This window comes from Hyla sarda, chromosome 2 (genome assembly GCF_029499605.1).
Source record: "Hyla sarda isolate aHylSar1 chromosome 2, aHylSar1.hap1, whole genome shotgun sequence".
NCBI classification, from domain to species: Eukaryota; Metazoa; Chordata; class Amphibia; order Anura; family Hylidae; genus Hyla; species Hyla sarda.
The window spans coordinates 488,500,948-488,513,384 of record NC_079190.1 but is presented as its reverse complement, the minus strand read 5'-3'; the positions used below and the strand labels follow the sequence as shown (position 1 = coordinate 488,513,384).

Sequence of the window (12,437 nt, the reverse complement as noted above, 5' to 3'; positions counted from 1 at the left end):
AGAACAGGAAGAGGAATGAAATGTGCCATCTTGGAGAATCGATCAACGACCACCCAAACAACAGTGTTGCCACGGGATGGAGGTAAGTCTGTAATAAAGTCCATACCAATCAGAGACCAAGGCTGTTCGGGGACAGGCAGAGGATGAAGAAGGCCAGCGGGCTTCTGGCGAGGAGTCTTATCCCGGGCACAGACAGTGCAGGCTCGCACAAAATCCACAACATCCGTCTCCAGAGTCGGCCACCAATAGAAACGAGAGATGAGTTGCACGGATTTCTTGATACCCGCATGACCTGCGAGATGGGAGGAGTGACCCCATTTGAGGATTCCGAGGCGTTGGCGTGAAGAAACGAAGGTCTTCCCTGGAGGAGTTTGCCTGATGGAGGCTGGAGAAGTGGAGATCAGGCAGTCAGGGGGAATGATGTGTTGAGGAGAGAGCTCTACTTCCGAGGCATCCGAGGAACGAGAGAGAGCATCGGCCCTAATGTTCTTATCGGCAGGCCGAAAGTGAATTTCAAAATTAAATCGGGCAAAGAACAGAGACCACCTGGCCTGGCGAGGATTCAGCCGTTGGGCAGACTGGAGATAGGAGAGGTTCTTGTGATCGGTGTAAATAATAACGGGAAATCTGATCCCTCCAACAGATGCCTCCATTCCTCAAGTGCTAATTTAATGGCTAGAAGCTCTCGGTCCCCGATGGAGTAGTTCCTCTCAGCCGGAGAGAAGGTCCTAGAAAAAAAACCACAAGTAACAGCATGCCCGGAAGAATTTTTTTGTAGAAGGACCGCTCCAGCTCCTACAGAGGAGGCATCAACCTCCAATAGGAAGGGTTTAGATGGGTCAGGTCTGGAGAGCACGGGAGCCGAAGAAAAGGCAGACTTGAGCTGTTTAAAGGCGTCTTCCGCTTGAGGAGGCCATGACTTAGGATTGGCATTCTTTTTGGTTAAAGCCACAATAGGAGCCACAATGGTGGAAAAATGTGGAATAAATTGTCTGTAATAATTGGCGAACCCCAAAAAACGTTGGATAGCACGGAGTCCGGAGGGGCGTGGCCAATCTAGGACGGCAGAGAGTTTGTCTGGATCCATTTGTAGTCCCTGGCCAGAGACCAAGTATCCTAGGAAAGGAAGAGATTGACATTCAAACAGACATTTCTCCATTTTGGCATAAAGTTGATTGTCACGAAGTCTCTGAAGAACCATGCGGACATGCTGGCGGTGTTCTTCTAAGTTGGCAGAAAAAATCAGGATATCGTCCAGATATACAACAACACAGGAATATAAGAGATCACGAAAAATTTCATTAACAAAGTCTTGGAAGACGGCAGGGGCGTTGCACAGGCCAAAGGGCATGACCAGATACTCAAAGTGTCCATCTCTAGTGTTAAATGCAGTTTTCCATTCGTCCCCCTCTCTGATGCGGATGAGATTATAGGCACCTCTTAAGTCCAGTTTGGTAAAGATGTGGGCACCTTGGAGGCGATCAAAGAGTTCAGAGATGAGAGGTAGGGGGTAGCGGTTTTTTACAGTGATTTTATTAAGACCGCGGTAGTCAATGCAAGGACGTAGGGAGCCATCTTTTTTGGACACAAAGAAAAATCCGGCTCCGGCAGGAGAGGAGGATTTGCGGATAAAGCCCTTCTTTAAATTTTCCTGGATATACTCAGACATAACAAGAGTCTCAGGGACAGAGAGAGGATAAATTCTGCCCCGGGGTGGAGTAGTGCCCGGGAGGAGGTCAATAGGACAGTCATAAGGCCTGTGAGGAGGTAAAGTCTCAGCTTGTTTTTTGCAAAAAACATCCGCAAAGTCCATATAGGCCTTAGGGAGACCGGTTACAGGGGGAACCACAGGGTCACGGCAAGGAGTACTGGGAACCGGTTTAAGGCAGTCCTTGGAACAAGAGGGACCCCAACTCTTGATCTCCCCAGTGGACCAATCCAGGGTTGGGGAATGGTGTTGAAGCCAGGGTAGTCCAAGGAGAATTTCGGAAGTGCAATTGGAGAGAACCAAAAACTCAATTTTTTCGTGGTGAGGTCCAATGCACATTAGGAGGGGTTCCGTGCGGTAACGCACGGCACAGTCCAATCTTTCATTGTTAACGCAATTGATGTAGAGAGGTCTGGCGAGACTGGTCACTGGGATGTTGAACCTGTTGATGAGAGAGGCCAAAATAAAGTTTCCTGCAGATCCGGAGTCCAAGAAGGCCATAGTAGCGAAGGAGAAGGTAGAGGCAGATATCCGCACAGGCACAGTAAGACGTGGAGAAGCGGAGTTGACTTCAAGGACCGTTTCACCTTTGTGCGGAGTCAGCGTACGTCTTTCCAGGTGGGGAGGACGGATAGGACAATCCTTCAGGAAGTGTTCGGTACTGGCACAGTACAGGCAGAGATTCTCCATGCGGCGTCGTGTCCTCTCTTGAGGTGTCAGGTGAGACCGGTCAACTTGCATAGCCTCCACGGCGGGAGGCCCAGGAACGGATTGCAGAGGACCAGAGGAGAGAGGAGCCGGGGAGAAAAAACGCCTCGTGCGAACAAAGTCCATATCCTGGCGGAGCTCCTGACGCCTTTCGGAAAAACGCATGTCAATGCGAGTGGCAAGATGAATGAGTTCATGTAGATTAGCAGGGATTTCTCGTGCGGCCAGAACATCTTTAATGTTGCTGGATAGGCCTTTTTTAAAGGTCGCGCAGAGGGCCTCATTATTCCAGGATAGTTCTGAAGCAAGAGTACGGAATTGTACGGCGTACTCGCCAACGGAAGAATTACCCTGGACCAGGTTCAACAGGGCAGTCTCAGCAGAAGAGGCTCGGGCAGGTTCCTCAAAGACACTACGAAATTCCGAGAAGAAGGAGTGTACAGAGGCAGTGACAGGGTCATTGCGGTCCCAGAGCGGTGTGGCCCATGACAGAGCTTTTCCAGACAGAAGGCTGACTACGAAAGCCACCTTAGACCTTTCAGTAGGAAACTGGTCCGACATCAAATTTATCCGGCAAGGATAGTCGTAGGCCTGAGGCGGCCACTCGCTGCGGAGGAGGTGCAGGAGCTGGCGGAGGAGATGATTGCTGAAGCTGTGGTAGTAGCTGCTGTAGCATCACGGTCAGTTGAGACAGCTCGTGGCCTTGTTGCGCTATCTGTTGTGAGTGCTGGGCGACCACCGTAGTGAGGTCAGCGACATCTGGCAGAGGTACTTCAGCGGGATCCATGGCCGGATCTACTGTCACGTTGCCGGCTGGCAGGAGGTGGATCCTCTGTGCCAGAGAGGGATTGGCGTGGACCGTGCTAGTGGACCGGTTCTAAGTCACTACTGGTTTTCACCAGAGCCCGCCGCAAAGCGGGATGGTCTTGCTGCGGCGGTAGTGACCAGGTCGTATCCACTAGCAACGGCTCAACCTCTCTGGCTGCTGAAGATAGGCGCGGTACAAGGGAGTAGACAGAAGCAAGGTCGGACGTAGCAGAAGGTCGGGGCAGGCAGCAAGGATCGTAGTCAGGGGCAACGGCAGGAGGTCTGGAACACAGGCTAGGAACACACAAGGAAACGCTTTCACTGGCACAATGGCAACAAGATCCGGCGAGGGAGTGCAGGGGAAGTGAGGTATAAATAGGGAGTGCACAGGTGAACACACTGATTAGAACCACTGCGCCAATCAGCGGCGCAGTGGCCCTTTAAATCGCAGAGACCCGGCGCGCGCGCGCCCTAGGGAGCGGGGCCGCGCGCGCCGGGACAGGACCGACGGAGAGCGAGTCAGGTACGGGAGCCGGGGTGCGCATCGCGAGCGGGCGCCACCCGCATCGCGAATCGCATCCCGGCTGGAGACGGTATCGCAGCGCACCCGGTCAGTGGATCTGACCGGGGCGCTGCAGAAACGAGAGTGTAGCGAGCGCTCCGGGGAGGAGCGGGGACCCGGAGCGCTCGGCGTAACATTCCCCTTACAAGTGTTTAAACAGCACAGATCACTAGTGTTGCTCGCGAATATAGCACTATATATTCACAATTACGAATATTTTTTTTGTCACAGTACACATCACAGTGATCATCCCTCTCTGATTCCAGCTTGTGTGGTGTAAAGAAGGCTCTAATACTACTGTGTGAGACTGGCGTACGAATTTTCGCATATGCGAATTTCCGTTTATGCTAATTTTTGCATATGCAAATTTAGTGAATATTATGAATATGCGAATTTAGGGAATATATGACAAATTCGAATATGGAGAATTTGAATATGGCCTATGTCGCTCAACACTACAGATCACTATCAATACCCCAATTTCACTGGAATAAATTTTAAAACAAGCACAAGGGGAGATTTTAAATAATAACTATTAAAGAGTGTTTTTAAGGGGGGTTCTGCGAGGGGGCAACCCTTTAAAGGTTGACATATCATTTGGTTTTTAACCTATGTTTAAAGATTTTTAACTGGATTTAATAAAGCTTAATATTTTTTTTTTTACAAATTGAATCTGGAGACATCTAATTCCTTTTGCTTTTACCTATGGAGCAATGTGTAATGACGCTATAAGCAGGTAATGAAAGTCGTTGAATATCTAATGTTCTGTAAGATTTTGCTCCCATCATGGCAAGAGTAAGAACTGTAAAAGTTCAAAATGTATTAGTGTTTCATTTGATTTTTTATGTATGTTGACAGCTTTTTAAGACGTTAAAAACCAAATGACTCGAACACTTTTCGAAAGACTACAGTTCTTACTCAGGGCAAGAGTAAGAAGAATAATAGTTCAAAACGCGTGAGTGTTTCATTTGGTTTTTAACATATGTTTAAAGGGTACCTCTCATCAAATAAACTTTTGATATATTTTAGATTAATGAATGTTGAATAACTTTCCAATAGCATGTTAATGAAAAATATGCTTCTTTCTATTGTATTTTTCCCGATCAGTCCTGTCAGCAAGCATTTCTGACTCATGCTGGAGTCCTAAACACTCAGAGCTGCCAGCCTGCTTTGTTCACAGCCAAACAGGCTGTGAACAAAGCAGACTGGCAGCTCTGAGTGTTCTCCTTTGTGAACAAAGCAGGCTGGCAGCTCGTAGTGTTTAGGACTCCAGCATGAGTCTGAAATGCTTGCTGCCAGGACTGGTAGGGAGACTCCTAGTGGTCATTTCTTCAAAGTGGAAAATTAAATAGAAAGAAGCATATTTTTTGATAACATGCAATTGTAAAGTTATTCTGCATACATTAATCTATAATATATCAAAAGTTTTTTTGATGAGAGGTACCCTTTAAAGATTTTTAACTGGATATAGTAAAGATTATAATAGAGTTTTTATATGGATTGGAGCTGGCGACATCTACTTCCTTTTGCTATTACCTATGGAGCAACATGTAATGACGCTATGTGTCCACACTATCCGGCTGCTACATCTGTAAGTGATTTCAGTTGTGTGTGACTATTTGTGTTTGGCCAGGAATAAACATTTCTAAGGATTAATGTGTATACAAGATATATCAATATAATATCACAGCACTACATAAATCTGCAATAGTAATATTACAGATGAATTATTTATTGTCTGTCTCTTTATGCAAAAATATGAAGGAAAAATTGCAGTGTGTTTTATAACTTACATATGTATTTGTAGGCTCACAGGTAATGAAAGTCATTGACTGTCTGACGTTCTGTAGGATTTTGCTCCCGTCTTGTTCCAGCTCGTGGTCAGATATTAATAATGATGAGTCAGGGAGCTGGAAATAACCTCATGTTTTCGACTTGCATCATAAACTGTTTCTTTCGGATCAAATTTTAGGCCAAATCAGCAAATTCATGAACTGGACTTTGGTTTCAGCATTTTCCCATACAATTCTTCATATGTGTCTCCTATAGGACAGATTTACTATTAGTTACAGAGCAGTTATTATACTGGAATTGCTATTAATAGAATATTTCGGAAACCTTCAGATAAGAACACTGCTTTTCTGATGCCAGTAAATTTTTAGAGAATTCCTAATTGCATCATTGTCTGAAATCTGGTTCCAAGGCAGAAGCATGGACATTCAACAGGCTGCAGTTTATATTACAACCACTGGAGGGATAGGATGCACAAGGCCGCACTGTCACACCACCTTTTCTAGGTATCTTTTCCATAAAGTCAGTGTTTCACTCCAACTAGGTGTCTTAGAACATAACTGAGGAATATATGTCTACAGGACGTAGACTGGGGGGGGGGAGGGGTGTTCTCAAATACTGATACAGAAGGTAAATGGGACATCTTTAAATCAACTCTAAATAACTATACAGCTAAATATATACCAAAGGGGAACAAATATAAACGATTAAAACTAAATCCTACATGGCTGACACATGATGTTAAAAGAGCAATAAACAGCAAAAAAAATAGCTTTCAAAAAATACAAATCTGATGGGTCAGCGATAACATTTAAACAGTACAAGGAGCTTAATAAAATCTGTAAAAATGTAATAAAAACAGCAAAAATTCTAAATGAGAGACAGGTGGCCAAAGAAAGCAAAACTAATCCTAAATATTTTTTTTTAGATATATAAATGCAAAGAAAACAAGGATAGAGCATGTAGGACCCCTTAATAATGATAATGGGGAGGTTGTCACGGGCAATCAAGAGAAGGCGGAGCTACTGAATGGGTTCTTTAGTTCTGTATACACTATGGAAAAAGGAGCTGACATTGGCCAGGTCAGTGCTGGTAACACATCATGTAATGTACTGAACTGGCTTAATGTAGAGATGGTACAAGGTAAGTTAAGTGATATAAATGTAAGCAAATCTCCAGGGCCAGATGGACTACACCCAAGAGTTCTTAGAGAGGTAAGTTCAGTAATATCTGTTCCCTTGTTCATGGTATTTAGATATTCTCTGGTGTCTGGTATTGTACCAAGGGACTGGCGCAAGGCGAATGTGGTGCCAATCTTCAAAAAGGGCTCTAGGTCTTCGCCAGGCAATTATAGACCGGTAAGTCTAACGTTCATTGTGGGTAAATTGTTTGAAGGACTTATAAGGGATTACATACAGGAATACATAGGGGATAATAGTATTATAAGTGATAACCAGCATGGGTTTACTAAGGATAGAAGTTGTCAAACCAATCTAATTTGCTTTTATGAAGAGGTGAGTAGAAGCCTTGACAGAGGAATGGCTGTGGATATAGTGTTTCTGGATTTTGCCAAAGCATTTGATACTGTCCCTCATAGACGTTTGACAGGTAAGTTAAGGTCTTTGGGTTTGGAAATTTTAGTTTGTAACTGGATTGAACACTGGCTCATGGATCGTACCCAGAGAGTGGTGATTGGTCCCCGGTTATTAGTGGTGTACCCCAAGGTTCAGTACTGGGCCCGCTGCTGTTTAATTTATTTATCAATGATATAGAGGATGGTATTAACAGCTCTGTTTCTATCTTTGCAGATGACACCAAGCTTTGTAGCACGGTACAGTCTATAGAGGATGTGCATAAGTTACAAGATGACTTGGATAGACTAAGTGTCTGGGCATCCACTTGGCAAATGAGGTTCAATGTGGATAAATGTAAAGTTATGCATCTGGGTACTAATAACCTGCATGCGTCGTATGTCTTAGGGGGATTAAACTGGCAGAGTCACTGGTAGAGAAGGATCTGGGTGTACTTGTAGATCACAGACTACAGAATAGCATGCAATGTCAGGCTGCTGCTTCCAAAGCCGGCAGGATATTGTCATGTATAAAAAGAGGCATGGACTCAAGGGACAGGGACATAATACTCCCCCTTTATAAAGCATTGGTACGGCCTCACCTGGAATATGCTGTTCAGTTTTGGTCGCCTGTCCATAAAAGGGACACTGCGGAGTTGGAAAGGGTGCAGAGACGCGCGACTAAACTAATATGGGGCATGGAACATCTTGGCTATGAGGAGCGAATAAAGGAGTTACAATTGTTTAGTCTTGAGAAGAGACGTTTAAGGGGGGATATGATAAACGTATATAGGTATATAAATGGCCCATACAAAAAATATGGAGAAAAACTGTTCCAGGTTAAACCCCCCCAAAGGACAAGGGGGCACTCCCTCCGTCTGGAGAAGAAAAGGTTTAGTCTCAAGGGGCGACACGCCTTCTTTACCATGAGAACTGTGAACTTATGGAACAGTCTACCTCAGGAACTGGTCACAGCAGGAAAAATTAACAGCTTTAAAACAGGGTAAGATACATTCCTGGAACAAAATAACATTAATGTTTATGAAGAAATATAAAATCCCATCCCTTCCCCAATATCGCGCCACACCCCTACCCTTCAATTCACACCCCTACTCTTCAATTCCCTGGTTGAACTTGATGGACGTCTGTCTTTTTTCAACTGTACTAACTATGATACTATGATACTATGTCAAGCCGGATATCTTGTCTATCTTGGCATACATTTCCAGTCATGTTATAAGACTACTAACTGGAGCTAAATACTGACTTAGAGATAAATACTGACTTAAAGGGGTACTCCGCTGCTAGACATGTTATCCCCTATCCAAAGGATAGGGGATAAGATGTCTAATTGCGGGGGTCCCACTGCAGCAACCCAGTAATCCGATACTGGCAATCACAGTCGCCACGCCCCCTCCATTCATGAGTTTGGAAGTAGGTGTGACGGATGTGCACTAGGCCATCACGCCCCCTCCCATAGACATGAATGGAAGGGGTATGATCGCGGAAGCCCCAGGCTTCTGTAACCAAAATGCCACAGCACCGGCACGGAGATTTCGGGGGTCCCAACGGCCGTGCCCCGCGGAATAACATGTTTAGGGGAGGAGTACCCCTTTAAAGAAATTGCGGGAGTGAGAGAAAATGCAAAGGAGCTCTCTCACATAACTTTTTCCTTAAAGTCATTGTTCATCTCCAAATAGGAGTCTTAGAACATGACTGGGAATGTATGCCATGCTTGAGGAGATTTCTGGCTAAGTAGGCATTCCCTTGTCATGTTCTAGGACACTTAAAGAAAAAGAAGATTGAAGAAAAAGCTATTGGGATATGGTGTTGTGCGAGAGCTGCTTTCCATTTCCTTTCTTTCCAGCATTTTCTCAAAGTCAGTGTTTAGCTCCAAATAGCCATCTTAAAACATGACTGAGGAATGTATGCCAAGCCAGATATTTCGTCTGGCTTGGCATACATTCCTCAGTCATGTTTTAAGACACCTAGTTGGAGTGGAACACAGACTTTAAGGAAAAGGTGGTGTGAGAGAGCTGCTTTGCATTTACTTTTTTCCCAGCATTTCCTTAAAGTCATTGTTCAGCTCCAAATAGGAGTCTTAGAACATGACTGGGATTCAATGTCAAGCCAGAAGAGATATCTGGCTTGGCATACATTGCTCAATAATGTTCTAAGACACCTAGTTTGAGTGAAACACTAACCCTTAAAGGGGTACTCTCCTGGAAATATATATTTTTTTCAATTAACTGGTGCCAGAAAGTTAAACAGATTTGTGAATTATTTATATTTAAAATTCTTAATCCCTCTAGTACTTATCAGCTGCTGTATGCTCCACAGGAAGTTATTTTCTTTTTTAATTTTGTTTCTGTCTGACCACAATGCTCTCTACTGACACCTCTGCTCATTTTAGGATCTATCCAGAGCAGGATAGGTTTGCTATGGGGGTCTGCTCCTACTCTGGACAGTTCCTGACATGGACAGAGGTGTCAGCAGAGAGCACTGTGGTCAGACAGAAAGAAAATTCAAAAAGAACATACACTGGAACATACAGCAGCTGATAAGTACTGGAAGGGTTAAGATTTTTAAATAGAAGTAATTTACAAATCTGTTTAACTTTCTGGCACCAGTTGATAAAAAAAATGTTTTCCAGTGGAGTACCCCTTTAAGAAACGATTCCTGGAAAAGGGGATGTGAGGGAGCTGCTTTAACTATTCTTTCTTTCCATAATTTCTAGTGGATCTATAAATCTCCATACATCTTTATGACACTCCTTAAAGGGGTATTCCAGGATTTTTTTTTTTATTTGACTATGCTACAGGGGCTGTAAAGTTAGTGTAGTTCATAATATAGTGTCTGTACCTGTGTGTGATGGTTTTCTCACAATTCTTCTGTGATTTTCACCCCAATATTTATTTTTACCTGCATGCAAAATGACTGTTGTCTTGGATTTTTCCAAGGTTGCAATACAGCCGAGACCTGACTCACTAGTCAGGTGATGATAGGGAGCCTGTCTGCTTCAATGGGTGGAGGGATCGCTTGGTGGCAGAGAGATCAATCTGCAACTAATGCAACAGCTGTAGGCACCCTGATTGAAAACCACAGGTCTTTTGAATGGATGCAGCTCATTTATGTTTCAATGGGTGGGGTGGCTGATGTATGGGAGGGAGGAAACTTGAATTATGGGATTTGTAAGCAAAAAAAGAAAAATCAAACAGGATCAATAGCAGTTCACAAAAAGCTAGCCACAGTGTTATGGTAATCTCATGACATAGCCATTTAGCCCCAAGACAAGCGCAGATCCTTCCTAAGCCTGTCCATTACTGCCTGCCAGGTACGTACTAAAATCACCTTATGGTGGAAAACCCCTTTAAGGAGAAGCATTACCCCGTTGGTCCAACCACATAAATAAACACATAGCATAAACAACTCTCAACAGAGTAATGCAAAATTGTGGATTATTTTTCTGAAGGTTGTCATCTCACCCTATTCATCTCAGGATGTGTCAAGATAAAAGGAATAGTACAGAAGGACACATCTGCATATGACTTTAATAGGGCTCCATATGGTTCGATTCTAATATTGAACCCTATGACTGTGTAAACAACTTCAACTTCATTGACCAAAAATTTGTTCATTTCACTGGCAATAAAACAGGTCTAGGAAGTCAAAAGACAGGATTATCTCTTAGTACAACACAATGTTATGTCTACTATCCTGAGACAGTTCCAGATCCTTGGGAAAATAAGAAGATAGATCTGAAGAACTTTACACTTCCGAAAACACAGGAGAGTTGGGAAGTTCAGGAAAAAGATGAGCTCAGTAATATCGAGTGCTCATCCTAACCAGGAGAGAAACACGCGATACATCCAGACCCCTAGACTCGCCAAAGGGGCCTCCCAACAGGATCAGAGGATTTGGCTGGAGGAAACTGAACATTTTATTATACAATAGTGGATTTCTGCTTCTGACGGGTTTAAAAGAGCCAAAACTGTGTGTTCTGTTCAATAAGGTTACGAGACCTTGATGTAAAACAAGAACTCCGAGGACCCGACACTGAATCTCAAGATCACAGCTCCAAGTAATCTTCAACTACTGTGTTGATTTATGACTAGTCTTTCCTGCATGTAGAACTGTGGTTTTTAGCAATTTTTTACAATACAGTTATGTATTCCTTGTAGGATAAATTCAGATCCACTAAGATGACTAATGTGACTTCACAGTTATTGAATGGACCAATATATTACAGACTATAGACCTCTATGACCAGAGATCCTTTTGAGCTCATATATATGTGTCCTTACGATTCCTCTTGGCTCCACCAGGGATGAGTGGGATGAAATGAGCGGCTTTGATTTCTGTTGGGAGATACAGATACAGGCTATACAGAAAAGGAAAAAATTATTCAATCCCCGGCTGATTTTGTACATTTGCCCATTGACAACAAAATGATCAGTCTATAATTTCAATGGTTGGTTTATTTGAACAGTAAGAGACAGAAAAACAACAACAAAAAATCCAGAAAAATGCACTTAAAATATAAAGTTATGAATTGATTTGCCTTTTACTCAGTGAAATTAGTATTTGATCCCCTATCGATCAGCAAGATTTCTGGCTCCTAGATGTCTTTTATACATGTAACAAGCAAAGAGAGTGCTCCTAATCTCAGCTTATTACCTGTATAAAAGGAATCTGTCCACAGAATCAATCAGATTCCAAACTCTCCACCATGATCAAGACCAAAGATCTGTCCAAGGATGTCAGGGACCGGATTGTAGATTTACACAATGCTGGAATGTGGAGACCATCACCAAGCAGCTTGGGGAGAAGTTTACACTAGTGTTGCTCGCGAATATTCGCAATTCGAATTTTATTCGCGAATATTGCATATTCGCGAATTCGCGAATATTCGCGAATATAGCGCTATATATTCGTAATTACGAATATTCGGTTTTTTTTTGGTTTTTTTTCACAGTAAAAATTACAGTGATCATCCCTCTCTGCTTCCAGCTTATGTGGTGTAAGAAGGCTCTAATACTACTGTGTGAGACTGGTGTGCGAATTTTCGCATATGCGAAAATTTGCATATGCTAATATTCGCATATACGAATTTCGCTTATGCTAATTTTTTATATGCAAATTTTTGCAAATGGTAATTTTCGCACACGCGATTATTCGCATATGCGAAAATAATACGAGAATATTACGAATATGCCAATATTCGCGAATATGACGAATATTCGTCCATATATTCGCGAATATTCGCGAATTCGAATATGGCCTATGCCGCT

At 43.3% G+C, this 12,437-nt stretch overlaps 1 long non-coding RNA gene across 2 annotated transcripts in view; it reads right to left on the bottom strand.

Annotated features, from left to right (window-relative positions):
* The window catches only part of LOC130357141 (uncharacterized), a 94,294-nt gene that overhangs the window by 31,533 nt on the left and 50,324 nt on the right, over window positions 1-12,437 (bottom strand). For both annotated transcript variants that reach the window (XR_008889119.1, XR_008889118.1), the window contains one exon: window positions 5,579-5,828. This is a non-coding gene — a long non-coding RNA (uncharacterized LOC130357141). The remainder of the gene's footprint in view (window positions 1-5,578; window positions 5,829-12,437) is intronic.